The sequence below is a fragment of the Monodelphis domestica genome, chromosome X (assembly GCF_027887165.1).
Source record: "Monodelphis domestica isolate mMonDom1 chromosome X, mMonDom1.pri, whole genome shotgun sequence".
Taxonomy (NCBI): Eukaryota; Metazoa; Chordata; class Mammalia; order Didelphimorphia; family Didelphidae; genus Monodelphis; species Monodelphis domestica.
The window spans coordinates 16,809,393-16,828,118 of record NC_077235.1 but is presented as its reverse complement, the minus strand read 5'-3'; the positions used below and the strand labels follow the sequence as shown (position 1 = coordinate 16,828,118).

Sequence of the window (18,726 nt, the reverse complement as noted above, 5' to 3'; positions counted from 1 at the left end):
AAGGACAGACCGAGGGAAGGTGGAACGGAGAGACAGACAGAGAGACACAGAAAGTCAGGCAGATGGACAGACAGACAGACAGGGATAGACAGATAGCAATACAGATAGATAGATACAGCTAGATCAATAGATTGATATATAGACAGAATGAGAGAAAAACGGACTGACAGACACAGACAGATCGACAGACATACAGAAAGACTGACAGATGGACTAGTTTCTCTGTCATTTTGTCTATCTGTCTGTGTGTCTATCAGCCTGTCCTTCTGTCTGCAAGTCCCAAATGGCTATATCTATGTGTCCATGTGTTTATGGATGTATAATCTTATCTATCAATGTCTTAGTATTTCTGTCTGTGTAGTCGATATAACTATCTACCTGCCTGTCTGTGTATCTAATGAATCTGTATCTCTGCCCATCAGTCAGGTCTGGCTATATATCTCTCTGTGTGTTTTTATGTGTCTATGTTTTTATGTATCTCTTTATGTATCTCTCTATGTATCTATATAACTACTGTTGACTTGTAAAAACACAAAACTATTAAATAGTCAGAAAACTCACTCTTTAGTCAAGGAAAAGGGGGTCAATGTGACTGTAGAGCTCTAGACAGAGCTGGGCGCCACAAGGCTACGGAGAGTGCCAGGACTGAACTCTGGTGGCTCTGGACACTGACCCCTGGGAAAGGCAATAGCACCAGATTGGAAAGTTTAAAGAAGAAAAGAATTTGGGGAACTTCTCTACCATTTGGGGGAAATCCAGGGTCAGGGAAAGATGATTGACTTTGCTCTAGCTACAAAGAAAATGGGAGTGTTCAAACTCTACTGACAGCATCCAATGAAGCTTGGGAAAAGAATCACAGCTTGAGGAGAGGGTGTAAGGGAAAGGGCTGCTGACAGTGGAGACTAAAGGATGGTCCCTGATCAGGTGGGGATTTACTTGGGGAAACATCTCTGACCCACAGGGGAGACTACCTAAAATAAATGGGGTCCTTACCATCTGCTTAGTCCCATCCAAGTAGAATTACCATTCACTTGAGACTCCATTACTCAGTCTGAACCTGCTACCCTGAGGTTCCCTTCTGGGTGGATTCTCACAGAAACAGGGAACAAGTACAAACTTTGAGTCTTCAATTTAGAAGCTAGTCCTAACCTTGGGGTACATCTGATCATACTATGCTACAAGTTTGGGGTTTATAGATTCCATGTTGACATGCTATCTGTCTGTCTGTCTATCTATCTATCTATCTATGTAATTCTTTCTTTGTGATTGTCCTTCCGTCCATGTCTGCTCCTTGCTCAGACTCTCTCTCTCTCTTTCTCTTTTTATATCTGTCTATCTGTGTGCTGTCTATCAATATATCTATATTTTCTGTGTATCTCCTTGTGATGTCTATGTATCTATCTGCCTGTCTATATGTGTATCTATCCATCTGTCTGCCAACCAGTCCCTTCTGGTTATCTCTATGTATGTTACTATGTATGTATGTATCTATTTGCTTCTCTTAGTTCTTCTCTTTCTGTGCATCTATTTGTCTGTGTGTCAGTTTTTTCTCTACAGAAATAGATAGCTATTTGTGAGAGAGGAATAGAGAGAGAGAGAGAGAGAAAGAGAGAGAAACAGAGAGACAGACAGAGAGAGGAAAAGCAACAAATATGCAGATTGATAAATGGACAAGTTGATAGACTGATAGACTGATAGACATATACAGGCAAACTCATAGAGAGACACACAGATAAAATTAGATAGATAGACAGATACATAGATAGACATACAGACAGACAGATACAGACAGATATATAGAGACACAGTTAGATATAATGAAGGATGGACAGAAAGGTAGACTGAGCTATCGATAGATTAATAGAACGAGAATGACAGATAGAGAGACAGAGAAAGTCAAGCGATCGATACATAGACAGAAAGAGACAAATATCTAGAGAGACAGACTTGGGTAGAGAGATTCAAAGAGAGAGAGATAGACAGAAAGATCACTAAGTTGATATGAAGACAAAGAAAGAGAACCAGACTTCCAGACAGAGACAGACTGATGGACATAAAGACAGGACAGAGCGACAGACAGACAGACAGATTAATTTCTCTGTCATTCTTTTTGTCTGCCTTCCTTTCTGTGTATCTACAAGTCTGTCTCATTGGGTGTACAACTGTCTGTCTGTCTGTCTATCTATCTATCTATCTATCTATCTATCTATCTATCTATCTATCTATCTATATCTTTGTGTTCTTGTCGGTGTAATCTATATATCTCTCTGCCTGCCTGTTTGTGCATGGATCAATCTGTGTGTATGTGGTTTCTGTGCTTTAAAATGTTGTGACATCCTGGGGAACTACAACGCCCATTGTGCCCCAGGAGTCCCTCCCCTTTGAGTCCTGGATTGGGATTGGTCTTGAATTTGACCAATCATATGTTGGGGGAGAGATAATGGCCATAGTCCCTCCTTAGCATGGGATTGGTCCATTTCAATACCAATCCCATGAAAGGAAATAATGGGCATCTTCCCTCGCCAAGAAAAGAATCGGTCCAATTCAAGACCAATCCCTACCCGGAAAAAAGTGGGAGGGACCCTTGGATCACTCTGGGGGTTGTAGTCCCCCAGGCCACAACACTTGAAAACCCAAAGGATCTCTATCTATGTATCTATGTAGAAGGAGAGAAGGACAACTGGACAGACAGAACGACTGAAAGACAGATTAGTTCATCTGTTATCCTGTCTATCTGCTTGCTGGTGGTACATCTATCAGTCTGTCTGTCTCTCTTTTGTGTGCATTCAAGTGGTGTGACAGCCTGGGGAACTACAACCCCCATTGTGCCCCAGGAGTCCCACCCCTTTGAATGCTGCATGGGATTGATCCCGAATTCGACCAATCCTGTGTTGGGGGAGGAACAAGGCCCATGGCCCCTCCTTAGCCCAGAAATGGTACATTTCAAGACCAATCACACACATGGAAGTAGGGAGCATCATCCCTCACACAGCCTAGGATTGGACCATTTCAAGACCAATCTTGTCCAGGACATAAGTGGGAGGGACCTCAGGAGCACACTGGGGGATGCAGTTCCTCAGGCCACAACAGTAGAAAACCCATACTATCTCTATCTCTATATCCATGTAGACTGAGAGACGGACAACTTGATAGACAGACAGGAGGATTGACAGACAGAGAGCTTCGTTTATTTGTTATTCTGTCTTACTACCTTCCTGTCTGTGTATCTGTCAGTCTGTCTATCTGTCTGCCCATCAGTCCTCTCTGGATATCTATCTCTACATAGGTATGTATGTGTGTACCTATCTATGTATGTATCTGTTTATCAATCGATCTCCAGTGTCTGCCAATCCCTCTGTCCATTGGTCTATCCCTCTATCTAATTTATAAGTCACTCGATCTTTCCCATTCTACTTCTCAGGTGTCCACTCTAGAAAATCAGGATAAGTGGTTGCAGACAAGCAAAGCATGTGATGGTGCCCCAGTTGGGTTCAGATGGCTCAGAAGATGTATTTGGTTCAAGATTGGATGGGGAGTGGCAGACCTCCACTTTGGCCAGTGAGGTGAGTGGCTGTGGCAGACTGCATGATGCGTCCAAACCCTTCTGATCAGACTCTTGCATGAGGTGATGGAAGTCTTGCATAGGAAAGCAAGGAATCAAGATCTCAGAGGCTAAGCTCTGCGCCTTACTTTATAGGGATCTTAACCTGTTGTCCTGACGTTTCCCAACAAGGAGCATTTACTAAACAAGAATGGCATTTCCTCGGGCAGGCTATGAAACAAAGTGAGGCAAAAGGACACAGAATGTTAGCCACCATTGAGATCCCATGCACTCTAGTGAGGATACTGCACAAACTGTGGAGAGTTGAGCTGTTCCTCAGCTGCAGTCCCCACCTTTCACTGGTTCTACTCACTCTTCTTTCCCCTTTTAATGAGATGCCAAAGAGAAACACCCCTTCCTTAATGCTGCAGATGCCAAGAACCAGCCCCATGGCCTGGGACAAACCTCCTGCCCAACCCCCTTGTTTCTGGGTCCTGTCCTCACTGCTGTCAAAAGATAGCTAAACCGCAGCATGGAGGCATGATGTCTGGCTGTCCTCCCAAGGAGCAGCTTTTGCACCCATGCTCTTCCACCTCGGCTGCCTCCTGACCACATTCAACATGACTTTCCAAATCAATAAAATGTCTCTTTTTCTTTTGAAGCCAAGTTTCAGAGTCTTGCATTCTTGACAATGGTATCCCTCCCATCTCCAGGAGTGCATCTCTGAACCCCAGAACAATCATCCTGGGTGCCATTCAAAGAAAATGATGTAGACTCCTCAGGGAGAAAACTGACACCTGAGGCCAAGGAAGAAACGCAAAATTTTGAAACAGCTGCAGACCAAAACCAAGTCTTTTTTTTTCATCTTCCAGATATTTTATTTTATTTTTTCCTATTTGAATTACTTTATTTAGTTAATTTAGAACATAATTCCTTGGTTACAATAATCACATTATTTCCCTCCCAACCCTGCCCCCACCCTTCCTGCAGCCAAAGCGCAATTTCTTTGGGTATTACTTGTGCCCTTGATCAGAACTCATTTCCATGTTGTTGTTTACACTAGGAAGTTCATTTAGAGTCTACATCCCCAAGCATATCCCTTCAATCCATGTATTCAAGAGTTGTTTTTCTTCCATGTTTTTACTCCCACAGTGTTTCCTCTGGATGTGGATAATGGTTTTTCATTGCCACATCTCCTCCAGCATTCATTACTTTCCCTTGCTGTAATGTTAGCCAATCTGTCTAGCCTCTATTTTAAAGACGAGGCACATTCTCATTGATGCATGGCATAACAGTGACCACATTATTTGGTAGATTCATATTTGAAACACCAGGCAGAGCCACCTATTAGTTGTTCGGGATTGGCAGAGGTACTGCTTACTCAAATGACAAAAAGGGGTCCCAGTACTGATGTTCGTCTAAACCCAATAGCAGGAATGCAAGTTGCAACGTTCCATTCACTGTATCGGTCTTGGACATTTAATTTTGCAAATGTGCTAGGTAAAATGGAGAATCCTCTTCCTAGTGCTGGAATCTTTCAAACTGTGAATTTCTCTATAATTGTTCTCCCAAAAGTAACATCCTTGAACCTGTTAACATGGAAATAATGCCAAACTCTCAAATATTCCGAAAAACCAAGTCTTGAATCAGGATAGGGATAAATCCCATAATATATTCTTTACTCAGAGTCTGGCGCCACAACTTTTCCAGGGCATAAACCCTTCACTCTGTGGATATTATCCCTGGGAGAGCCACCAGGTTAGGTGATAACTCCAAGTAAAAAAAAATTGGGGGAACCACATGGAGAAAATCCAGGAGCTGGGAAAGATGATTGTCATTACTGTATCTACAAAGGACATCACTGACAGTATACAATCAAGCTTAGGAAAGGAATCCTAGCCAAAGGCTAGGGTCTAAGAGAGGGGGCTACTTACAGTGGATACTGAAGAATGGTCCCTGCCAGGTGTGGATCTTCTTGGGAAAGGGTCTCTTCATACAATAGGGAAGACTACCTAACTAGGATTGTCATTCACCTGAGGGTCCCCCACTCAGTCTGAAACTACACACCTGGGATTCCCTTCAGGATGGATTCCCATGGGAACAGGGAACAAGTACAATCTTTGGGGTCTCCAACATACAAGCTCCTCCGAAAATCTGGACTTCACCAGATCCCACTAGGCCACAAATGTGTGGTTTCCAGATTCTATTTTGATACACCTTATTGCTGATGCTGTGAACACATTCACTGCATCAAATCAGGAAAGAGTAGAAGCTGTATTTGGCAATGGTGGCCTGTTAATGCAGGCACAGTATGGCTTTTGCAGGAAACAGAATTGCTGACAGTTTGACACGTGATGAAGATCATAGCACAGACTAGTAAAATCCCATGTGATTCTCTGTATGTTGTTTATATGGTTATTTGTTACACAGCTGTAACAATTGAAGGAATGCAAGATGCAGAACATGTTCTCTTGATTGACACCACCGTGAATCCTATCTTGCAAAGACAGAGTTAAAATTTTAGAACACTCATTTGCTCTCACACCAATCTCCGCAATCTCCTGTCTGAGGGAATGTCAAAGGTCAATGGCCATCCCGGTTTTCCTATTGTCAACCTGGAATCAAGAAACCCCAAACTTGTGGCCTAGACGTATCTGGTGTAGCCTGGGTTTCCGGAGGAGCTTGTAGGTTGGAGTCCCCAAAGTTTGTACTTGTTCCCTGATCCCGTGAGAATCCAGAGGGATAGAGACAGACAAACAGAAAGACAGATAGGCAGGCCGACGGGCAGATGGTTAGTCAGATAGGTAGCAGGGCAGATAGACGGATATAGAGATAGCACATAGAGAGACACATAGTCAGACACAGACAGAGAGATAGACAGGCAGGCAGACAGACAGATCGAGAGATAAATAGATAGGAAGATGGAAAGAAGTCATAGAAACACAAACAGACAGAATGAGAGATAGTCAGAGAGATTGAAAGATTAATAGAACAGAATATTGGAGAGTGAAACAAACGGACAGACAGAGACAGATAGATGGAAGGACAGACCGAGGGAAGATGGAATGGAGAGACAGACAGACTGAGAGAGACACAGAAAGACAGGCAGATAGATAGACAGACAAACAAGGATAGACAGATAATAATATAGATACATACAGCTAGATCAATAGATTGATATAGAGACAGAATGAGAAAAAATCAGACTGAGACACAGACAGACGGATTGACAGACATAGATAAAGAGTGACAGATAGATTCATTTCTCTGTCATTCTGTCTATCTTCCTGCCTGTCTATGCGTCTATCAGCCTGCCCTTCTGTCTGCACGTCTGTCCCATCTGGCTATATCTATGTATCCATGTGTTTCTATATGTATCTCTGTCTTTCTGTCTGTCTCCTTATCTGTCTCCCTATCTGTCTATCTGTCTACCTATCTAAATATCTATCTATCTATCTATCTATCTATCTTTCTTTCTATGTCTTAGTGCTTCTCTCTGTGTAGCCTATATAACTATCTACCTGCCTGTCTGTGTATCTTATGAGTCTGTGTCTGCCAATCAGTCTGGTCTGGCTGTATATCTCTTTGTGTGTTTTTATGTATCTCTCTATGTATCTATATAACTACTGTTGACTTGTAAAAACACAAAACTATTCAATAGTCACAGAACTCACTCTTTAGTCAAGGAAAAGGGGGTCAGTGTGACAGTAGAGCTCTAGACAGAGCTGGGCGCCACAAGGCTCCACAGAGTCCCAGGACTGAACTCTGGTGGCTCTGGACACTGACCCCTGGGAAAGGCAATAGCACCAGATTGGACAGTTTAAAGAAGAAAAGAATTTGGGGAACTTCTCTAACATTTGGGGAAATCTAGGGGCAGGGAAAGATGATTGACTTTGCTCTAGCTACATAGAAAATGGGAGTGTTCAGACTCTACTGACAGCATCCTGTCAGGCTTGGAAAAGCAATCATAGCTTAAGGAGAGCTTTTTCCCATGGGAATCTACCTTGAAGGGGATCCCAGGCTAGCAGTTTCAGACTGAGTGCGCACACTCTGGGAAATCCAATTCTAGTTGGGTGGGACTAAGCAGATCCTAAGGACCCTCCTTGTTTTAGGTTGTCTCCCCTGTGGAATCAGAGCTCTTGTCCCAAGTAAATCCCCACCTGATCAGGGACCATTCTTTAGTCTCCACTGTCAGCAGCCCTTTCCCTTACACCCTCTCCTCAAGCTGTTATTCTTTTCCCAAGCTTCATTGGATGCTGTCAGTAGAGTTGGAACACTCCCATTTTCTTTGTAGCTTGAGCAAAGTCAATCATCTTTCCCTGCTCCTGTATTTCCCCCAAATGGTGGAGAAGATCCCCAAATTCTTTTCTTCCCTGGAGTCCATCTAGTGTGGTGGCACTACCAGTGGTCAGTAACCAGGGCGGTCAGAGTTCAATCCTTGGACTCTGTGCAGTAGTGTGTGTTAAGCAGCTCTGTTGTCCAGGCCTCCTGGAGCTGATTTCCTTTTGCCCTTGATTAAAGAGTGATTTTGACTATTTAATAGTTCTGTGTTTTTTCTACTTGATCTATCTATCTATCTATCTATCTATCTATCTATCTATCACTGTGCTGTCTATGTATCTGTCTGCCTGTATGTATGTGTATCTATCCATCTGTCTGCCAGCCAGTCCCTTCTGGTTATCTCTAGGTATATATGTATGTATGTATTTGCTTCTGTCAGTCTCTGTATTTCTGCCCATCTGTCTGTCAGTCAGTTTTTTCTCTACACAGATAAATACCTAGTTGATAGAGAAAGAGATACAAATATACAAAAAGGCACAGACAGATGGACAGATAAACAGACAGTCAGGTTGATAAATAGAAAGACATATACAGGCAGACACATAGAGAGACACAGATAGAATGAGATAGATAGACAGACAGACACAGACAGATATATACACAGTTAGATATGACAGATGGACAGAAAGGTAGACTGAGGTATCGATAGATTAATAGACAGAGAATGACAGAGAGACAGAGAGAGTCAAGCAGATCAATACATAGACAGAAACAGACAAATATCTAGAGAGATAGACTTGGGTGGACAGATTCAAAGAGAGAGAGATAGACAGAAAGATCACTAGGTTGATATGAAGAGAGGGAAAGAGTAAAAGACTACCAGACAGAGACAGATTGATGGACAAAAAGACAGGACAGAGCGACAGACAGACAGACACATGGACCGAGAGATTAATTTCTCTGTCATTCTGTCTATCTGCCTTCCTTTCTGTGTATCTACAAGTCTGTCTCACTGGATGTGCATCTGTTTGTCTATATATCCTGATTTTTGTATCTGTCTATCTGTCTGTCTCTATCTGTCTCTATCTTTGTGTATCTGTTGGTGTAGTCTATGTATCTATCTGCCTGTCCGTTTGTGCATCTATCAGTCTGTGTGTCTGTCTTTTGTGGGTTTTAAAGTGTGGTGACAGTCTGGAGAACTACAATCCCCAGTGTGCCCCAGGGGTCCCACCCCTTTGGGTCCTGGCTTGGGATTGGTCTTGAATTGGACCAATCATGTGTTGGGGGAGGGACAATGGCCATGGCCCCTCCTTAGCATTGGATTGGTCCATTTCAAGACCAATCACACAGGGAAGGAGGGAGCAGCATCCCTCACCCAACATAGGATTGGATCATTTCATGGCAAATCTCATTGGTCATGCCCAGTAATGGGCATCATCTCTAGTGTAAGGAATAAGTGTTTCGTTTTACAATATAATGAACATGGAGATATATATTATATGTACAACATGTATCATATTACCTATCTTCTTTGGGAGTTCGGGAAAAAATGGAATGTAAAATGTTAGAAAATGATTATTATAAACATATCAACATGTAATCTGGAAAAAAATTTTAAAAATAAAAAAGAATACATAATAGCTACATGGTAATTAACCTAAGATGATAATGACCTAAATAAATAGAGGAATATCCACACTGAATAGACATTTTAGATTAGATTCCTCAAATATTCCAATGAACCAGTATCAAAAATTAAGAGTGACTGTATCACTGTGAAGAAGTAAAAATAAATATTAAAATTATTTTGCCCAATTATATGCTAATAAAATTGGTATTCAAAGTCAAATGGATGAATATTTACAAAAACAAAAATTGCCCCGATTAACAGAAGTGGATATAGAAATTTAAAAAAAAAAACCTATCTTAGAAAAAGACATTGAACAAGTCATCAATGAGCTCCCTAAGAAAAAATCACCAGATCCCGAAGAATTCACAAATTAATTGTGCCAAATAAATAAAGAACAATGAATTCTAGTACTATATAAACTATTTTGAAAAATAAGAAAAGGCTCATTACCAGATTCCTTGTAGGACAGAAATGTTGTTTTTATATCTAAACCAGGTGGAGCGAAAGAAAGAAAGAAAGAAAGAAAGAAAGAAAGAAAGAAAGAAAGAAAGAAAGAAAGAAAGAAAGAAAGAAAGAAAGAAAGAAAGAAAGAAAGAAAGAAAGAAAGAAAGAAAGAAAGAAAGAAAGAAAAGAAAGAAAAAAAGAAAGAAAGAAAAGAAAGAAAGAAAGAAAGAAAGAAAGAGAAAGAAAGAAAGCCATACACTGCTATATCTAATGCATATCAAAGCAAAAAAAAATTAAATATATAACAGAGTTCAGACACTATGGCCAAATAGGATTTATATATAGATAATTCAATATTAGGAAGAGTATAAATAATGCATACAAATCATAAGATTATCTCAAAAGATGCAGAAAAGAGTTCTAACAAAATATGTCTACTCCTATTTTTCCTTATTATCTCTTTGGGTTACAAACCCAACAGTGCTATGGCTGGATCAAAGGGCAGACAGTCTTTTATTACCCTTTAGGCATAGTTCCAAATTGCCCTCCAGAATGGTTGAATCAATTCACAACTCCACCAGCAATGAATTAGTGTCCCTACTTTGCCACATCCCCTCCAGCATTCATTACTTTCCATAGCTGTTATGTTAGCCAATCTGCTAGGTGTGAGGTGATACCTCAGAGTTGTTTTGATTTGCATCTCTCTGATTATAAGAGATTTAGAACACTTCTTCATGTGCTTATTAATAGTTTTGATTTCTTTACTGAAAATTGCCTATTCATGCCCCTTGCCTATTTTTCAATTGGAGAACGGTTTGATTTTTTGTACAACTGATTTATCTCTTTATAAATTTGAGTAATTAGACCTTTGTCAGACATTTTTGTAATGAAGATTGTTTCCCAATTTGTTGCTTCCCTTCTAATTTTGGATGCATTAATTTTGTTTGTATAAAACCTTTTTAATTTGATGTAATCAAAAGTATTGATTTTCTATTTTGTGATTTTTTCTAGATCTTGCTTGTTTTTAAAGTCTTTCCTTTCCCAAAGATATGACAAGTATACTATTCTGCGTTCACCTAATTTGCTTATAGTTTCCTTGTTTATATTCAGGTCATTCACCCATTCTAAGTTTATCTTGGTGTAGGGTGTGAGATGTTGATCCAAGCCTAATGTCTCCCACACTATCTTCCAATTTTCCAAGCAGTTTTTATCAAAAAGTGGGTTTTGTGGTCCCCCAAACTGGGATCTTTGGGTTTATCATAGACTGTCTTGCTAAAGTCATTTACCCCAAGTCTATTCCATGGATCCTCCTTTCTGTCTCTTAGCCAGTACCAAATTGTTTTAATAACCACTGCTTTATAGTATAGTTTGAGATTTGGGACTGTAAGTCCTCCTTCCTTTGCATTTTTTTTCATGATTTCCCTGCATATCCTTGATCTTTTGTTCTTCCAAATGAACTTTGTTATGTTTTTTTTTCTAATTCCATAAAGAAGTTTTTTGGTAGTTCAATGGGTATGGCACTAAATAAGTAAATTAATTTGGGTAGGATTACCATTTTTATTATGTTAGCTCTTCCCACCCATGAGCAATCAATGATTTTCTAATTCTTTAGACCTAGTTTTAATTGTGTGGAGAGTGTTTTGTAGTTTTGTTCATATAGTTCCTGTATTTGTCTTGGCAGATAGATTCGTAAGTATTTTATATTATCTAGGGTGATTTTAAATGGAATTTCCCTTTCTAATTCTTGCTGCTGAGATAGACTGGAGATATATAGAAATGCTGATGACTTATGCGGGTTTATTTTGTATCCTGCAACTTTGCTAAAGTTGTTGATTAGTTCCATTCGCTTTTTGGTTGATTTTCTAGGATTCTTTAAGTATAGCATCATATCATACACAAAGAACAATAGCTTGGTTTCCTCATGGCCAATTTTAATACCTTCAATTTCTTTTCCATCTCTAATTGCTACTGCTAGTATTTCTAGTACAATGTTAAATAATAGGGGTGATAATGTACATCCTTGTTTCACTCTTGATCTTACTGGGAAGGCTTCTAGTTTGTTCCCATTGCAGACAATGTTTCCTGATGGTTTTAGATATATACTGTTTATTATTTTTAGGAAAGACCTTGCTGTTCCTAGGCTTTCTAGTGTTTTTAATAAGAATGAGTATTGTATTTTATCAAAGGCTTTTTCTGCATCTATTGAGATAATCATGTGATTTTTGTCAGTTTGCTTGTTAATATGGTTAATTATGGGGACAGTTTTCCTAATGTTGAACCATCCTTGCATTCCTGGTATGAATCCTATCTAGTCATAGTGAATAACCCTTGTGATGACTTGCGGGAGTCTTTCTGCTAGTATTATATTGAAGATTTTTGCATCTATATTCATTAGGGAGATTGCTCTAGTTTTCTTTCTCTGTTTTTGACCTGCCTGGCTTTGGGATCAGTATCATGTTTGTGTCATAAAATGAATTTGGTAGAACTCCTTCTTGGCTTATTCTGTCAAATAGTTTGTATAATAATGAGATTAGTTGTTCCTTGAATGTTTGATATAATTCATTTGTGAATCCATCTGGACCTGGGGATTTTTTCTTAGGAAGTTCTTTGATGGCTTGTTCAATTTCTTTTTTTTGATATGGGTTTGGTTAGGTAATTTATTTCTTCCTCTGTTAGTCTAGGCAATTTATATTTTAAATTTTTGTAAGCATTCATCCATTTCACCTAAATTGCCATATTTGTTGCCATTCTGGAGGGCAATTTGGAACTATGCCCAAAAGGCAATAAATGACTATCTGCCCTTTTATACAGCCATAGCACTTCTGGGTTTGTACCCCAAAGAGATAATAAGGAAAAAAGACTTGTACAAGAATATTCATAGCTGCGCTCTTTGTGGTGTCCAAAAGTGGAAAATGAGGGGCTGCCCTTCAATTGGGGAATGGCTGAACACATTGTGGCATATGTTGGTGATGGAATACTATTGTGATCAAAGGAATAATAAAGTGGAGGAATTCCATGGAGACTGGAACAACCTCCAGTAATTGATGCAGAGTGAGAGGAGCAGAACCAGGAGAACATTGTACACAGAGACTGATACACTGTGGTACAATCAATTGTAATGAACTTCTCCATTAGTGGCAATGCAGTGATTCTGAACAACTTGGAGGGATCTATGAGAAAGAACCCTATCCACATTCAGAGGAAACACTGTGGGAGTAAAAACACCAAAGAAAAACAACTGCTTGAATACATGGGTCAAGGGGATATGGTTGGGGATGGAGACTCTAAATGAACATTCTAGTGCAAACATCAACCTGGAAATAGGTTCTGATCAAGGACACAAGTAATACCCAATGAAATTGCAAGTCGGCTGCGGGAAGCGTGGATGGAGGGGAGGGAGGGAAATAATGTGATTATTGTAACCAAGCAATAATGTTCTAAATTGACTAAATAAACGTATTTTAAAAAAAGAATGTTGTATTAGATGGCCTTTGAGGTCCCTCCCAGCTCTGAACCTATTAAGTGAGAAAAGGGAGACAGAAGTTTCTATGCATAGAGAACTGGATACTTCTTTCATGTCTTTCTTCTTTCAACCCCCCAATACATTTATTCATTTAGCCCCTCCTAGGACATGTAAACATAAATTCTTCCCCAAAGAGGAAAGCCCATATGATATAAAGGAAAGCTGATTAGACTTGGAGTTCTGGGCTCAAACTCTAGCTCAGACTCTTTTGTGTCACATGACCTTGAGGTAAGTCACTCAGTCCCTCTGAGACTGTTTCTTCCTCTTTACAATGGCAGAATAATACTTGTAATTTATATTTGACAGAATTATGGAGAGGAAAGCACTGTATACACAGTAGAGAGTTATATAAAGTGTGTGCTGAGTAACTGGTCTATTCCGAGTACTGATATTGGCTTAGCTATTTTTTAACTGAAAACAAGGCTATGGAATTATATTAGATGTGGAATATTATGGAGAGAAAGTATATAGCTGTCCATGTGATATGCTTGGAGGATTACCTACTCGAAACTTCTCCCCGGCCTGCCATAAAGCCTGAAATTCCCATCAAAAGAATCCCTTCTTTAAGGACCCTTTGGAGGCCCACCGCATGAATTTTAATTAGATAGACTCTGTAGATGGACAATGAGCTGGAAGGAATGAAACAGAAGGAAGTAAATGGATTGTGCTGCTTTGGGTAATTGCGCAGTGCTTTTAATAATCTTACTTTCCCCCATGAAAAGAAGTTCTGTCTGTTTGTTTTAACATTGATATTCTGCCAAGGAAGCTCTCATAAGAATTTAAGTTGGGTGTCATCCAAAGGGTGCATAGTGGGTGGTGGCTACAGGTTATTTCCAATGAGGAACTTCATAGGAATAGTCATATAAAGGTTGCGAGCAGAAAAGTGTATGACTAGAAAAGGAGGTGGGTTGGTCATGCAATGAAACAGAAGAAAAATGACAGATAGTTGTATACTCTGTTGGTACTCACGGAATATCAAGACCTAAGCTCCAGAGGAAGCATCAGTGTGCATGTGGGGAATGTCTGGTGGACGATTTACTGGAAGACACTGAACAAAGTTATTTAGGATGAGAAGGTGGGAAGTTACACTTCGAACAGAGGAAAGATACATCAAAATATGAAGTCGTGAGGTAAGGTTGAATACCCTGTGGGAGGGGTGAGGGTATAGGAGGAGATATTTACTTATTTAGTGATATTTTATCTTTTCCCCAATTACATGTAGAAATAATTTTTAACATTTGCTTTTTCACATTTTCAGTTCTAAATTCTCTCTCTCCATCCTCCCTTCTCTCTTCCCTGAGACAGTAACCAATATGAGAGAGGTTATACATGTGCTTGTGAAAAGAATTTATAACCATCCACTGCAAAGTATGAAGCAAGCATGCGAGGGAATGGGAAACAGAATGAATAACTTGGGAATGGAAAAAGAGTAGATGGAGAAAAATCCGGAGAGTTGGTTGCTCCTGGCCTCTCTGAGATCCCATAGTCACAGATCGTAAGCATCATGAGGACATTAAGATGATGGGGAAGTTCTCAAAAGGGAGACAGTCCAGAAAGCATGTGGGAAAGGGGCCTAATAAACTTTCGTATTGTTTAGAAATTATACAACTGGGTGCTGCATGGCACAACAGTATGCATGATCATATTAAGATAATCACTCAAAACTTCGGAGCTGTGAGTGTCTAAATAGTACCCCAGTGACCCTAAAAAGAAGATAGTAGACTTCCCCAAAGTATTTACACTGTGCATATTTGGCATGAATAAATCCACTATTTTCCACTTGTTAATACGAGACTTTTATATTACATTACCAAGCAATTTATGAGCTCATCAGCTGATCCCGTCATATCTATCTCATCATAACTCTAGTGCTGCCAGGCACTTAAGGACCTCCCTGTGTAGTCTACCCAACTCAGTTGTTAAGATGACCCCACCAAAGAAGTCACATCTAAAACATTTAAAGGAAATTATTTTGGTGATTTCTAGCTGCAAATACCTGTAGGTCAGTCAGATATAAATTTGAAATACATCCCTCAGTTACTGTTTCATTGATGAAGGAACAAAAAATAATAACGATTTGTTGGCGTTTAAAGTAAGCATTTTTCTTCCTCTGAGCCAGAAAACCAACAAGAAATTTCAAGGACAAACGGGAGAATGATATTTGAAATCAAAATGAAAAAAAGATAACTCTGGGAAGCCATTAAATTAGCAGAAACAGAGTATTCCGATCTATATCTGCCCAAGAATCTCTTCCTACATCTCCAACAAATTGTCATCCAACCTCTTGTCAAAGACATTCTTTTTTTTAAAAACCTCACCTTCCGTCAGCAGTCAGTGGCACATTGGATAGATTGTAACAGGGAGATTTGCTGTAATTCAGCCCACAAAATCACCCTGGTTATATGGAGCATGTAGCAGTCCACCCCTGTCTATGGGCAAGGGAAACAGTGTGTACAGATTGTCTTAGAAGAGAGCATGCTCAGTCTTGAGCATGCTCAGTATTGCACATGGCTGGGAAAGCCTCTGACCCTTGACCCCAGCTTCTCCCAGGTTAGGCTGGAACTCAGGTTTCTTTGTGCTCACCTGGTTAAGAGAAACCACACCTATACCTTGTCATTAACCAATGATAATCATCCCTATGTACTGTGTATATTTGCATATCAAAGAGATTAAATATGACCCAGCCAGCTCCGCCTTTCTCTCTTCTGCTCTTCCTCTCTTCCAGTTCCCACTGATGCCTGTCCTTGCTGGAGCCTGGCCTTTGGCCAGGCTCCATCTCTAATCTTTCTCTATCATCTCTCCAACCTGTGTGGTATTAAATCTGGATCTCTGGACTGGTATAAGCCTTCAGAATGGTCCTTTGATCAGAGCTTGGCTGTGGCTCATTGATAATTAATAAAGACTCATTCCTGCCACCTCACTTCTCTAATTCGACTCCATCATCTCCCTCATGGTATCTAAAACTTCTATCCTTTCTCTATCTTCCTACCTTAAAGCTCCTCTCTCCCCTCAGAGGAAGCTTTAGAGCACAAGACCTACAAACCAGTTTCTAGGCAGATAATTAGCTCATAGGGTCTTCACTTATATTCAAAATCTGAGGAGGAATTACTTTTCAACTATGCCAAGAAGGAAATAACCCCATCTGGTGAAAAGGGGAAAATTTCAAAAGCAAAGTTCTGCCTTGAAAGTGTTTGATATTTGATCAGGCAAAGTGTACAGGGGAAAATGTTCTCTTGGTATAGGATGTTATTATACTGAAGTATATATTCTCAAACATTATTTCTTGGGAAAATCTAATTGATGTTAATTGACACTGGGGAGATGTTAATTGGTGAAATGATATTTAAAAGAACACACACAGGATAGAAGTTTATGAGCTCTAATATTAAATATCCTTAATCTCTCAGGATTTTCCCTAGAATACAGCCAGGCACACCCTGGGGACCTGACATGCTAATCAGAAGGTGGGCTGGGAGAGTTAACCTTTGAGTCTGTGCTAAGGACTGATACCTACCTCACTGGCTCATTTGTACTACCATTGCTTTACATGAGGCATATAAAAATATGGATGGAAGGATTGATTGGATGAATTCCTACCAGTCCTTTAAAAGCTACCTTAGATGGCCCTTTTTCGATGAAGCTTTCATTATTTCTCTTGCTCTACATTAGACTGTTAGAAACAAAGTGTTTCTGGCCATAATTCTAAACTTAAGATGTAAACTTTAATTGTGGAAAATTAAAGCTGGCGACCACACCCAGTTTTTTATAAAACCCCACATAGATGCTTGACAGTATGTTTTATAGGTTTTGGAGAGGTAATTAGCATGTCATTCACAGCAGAATGTACAGGAAGATGTTAAGAAACATGCAATGGTGCTTGATAACAAGGGTTTGAATCATTTGCTACCAAGTCCTCACAGTTCAGTGCAAAGTTAACTTCCATACTAGTAGGTCAGAGTAACCTTTTCTGATCACAATACTCTGGGAGCCTGTAGTGGCAAAAGTCTTTGAAGGATCAAAAAACAGAAGAAAACGAGGTTGTTTTCATATTATCTTATCAGGCCAACTGGACACTCTCCACTCCCAATGAACCCAGATTCTTCTGCCTTGGTTTCAGCTTCCCTAGAGAAAACTACCCAAACCTAAAGTTTTTATTCGTCCAACAGAAACTCTTAATATATATTAGCTGCTATAATATTCTAATATACCAAACTATATCCTTTCTAATACTATACTTAATATTCTATTATTATAATTGCCATCTTCTACACAATTTACTATCTGGGCCTAACGCTTTCTAAAACTTAGAATTGCCATTTGTTATCTAAAAGATTATATGTGATTACTCAGTTCACAGTCAATCATATAAAGACAATAGAACAGTTTTCCTTTTGAGACTTGATCTATTCCTGTTTACCTCGTATGTTATTGTGTTTTGTAATTTCCCAATATGTTTATTATCACATAAGGTTCTATGTCACTGTGTCTTTTTTATTCCCCAAATACGCTATGATCTCCAAGAGGGCCTGCTTCCTCTGTCTTACTTTTCAAAATCTCTCCTTGCAACCCCATGACCCCCACAGTGTTGACTTTTATGCCCTGTAGAACTTGAAAGGGAGAATCAGAATGTTCCTCAGGACTAATGCTGCCTGTAATAGAAAAGAGGCTATTTTCTGACCACTGGGCAATATAGGGGGGAAAGTAATTCATTGAATGAGTAGATTTTGAGAAATGATTATATGCATAACAATACAGTAGGCAATGCGACAGTACAATAGGAATTTATAGGCTAGTTGTAACAACAAAACATGCCCAAATGAAACAATTCAAGAGCATCATAAGAAAGTGTGAGTATGTGCTAAAGGCAATGATAATTCCCTTTGAAATGTTTCAAGAAGCATAAGAGACTTCTCTCACAACTCTGTAATGTTCATTTTCCAGGTAATGATTTGATGTTATGAGGAGGTAAATGAATTGCCAGTGGTCATAGAGTTTACAGAGTGTCTCAGGTACAATTTGAACACAAGTCCTCTGACTCCCAAGTCCAGCATTCTTTCTAAAACCAACAAAAACTGAGATGTCAAGAAGGGAAAAGGAGCAAAAGTTAAGGGAATTGGTTGGGGGAGAATGTCAATATTGCTAGAGTGATTCAGGAATGCCTTTATCAAAGTAGAGGCACATGAGCTGGACCTTAGAGATGGCTAGAATTTAAGTAACTTGAAAGAAATGGGAGGAGTAATTCCAGGTAGAAGAAGCAATATGAATAAAGTCTTGGAGCCAAGTATAAGCAATTATATAGGGCTTTCA

The 18,726-nt window shown here is 39.6% G+C and overlaps 1 long non-coding RNA gene across 1 annotated transcript; it reads left to right on the top strand.

Annotated features, from left to right (window-relative positions):
* Positions 1-3,049: 3,049 nt before the first annotated feature.
* Positions 3,050-4,202, top strand: LOC103103297 (uncharacterized). Its single transcript, XR_008914390.1, has 2 exons — positions 3,050-3,286; positions 3,422-4,202. It is a non-coding gene; the product is annotated as an uncharacterized LOC103103297 (long non-coding RNA).
* The last annotated feature ends 14,524 nt before the right edge of the window (positions 4,203-18,726 follow it).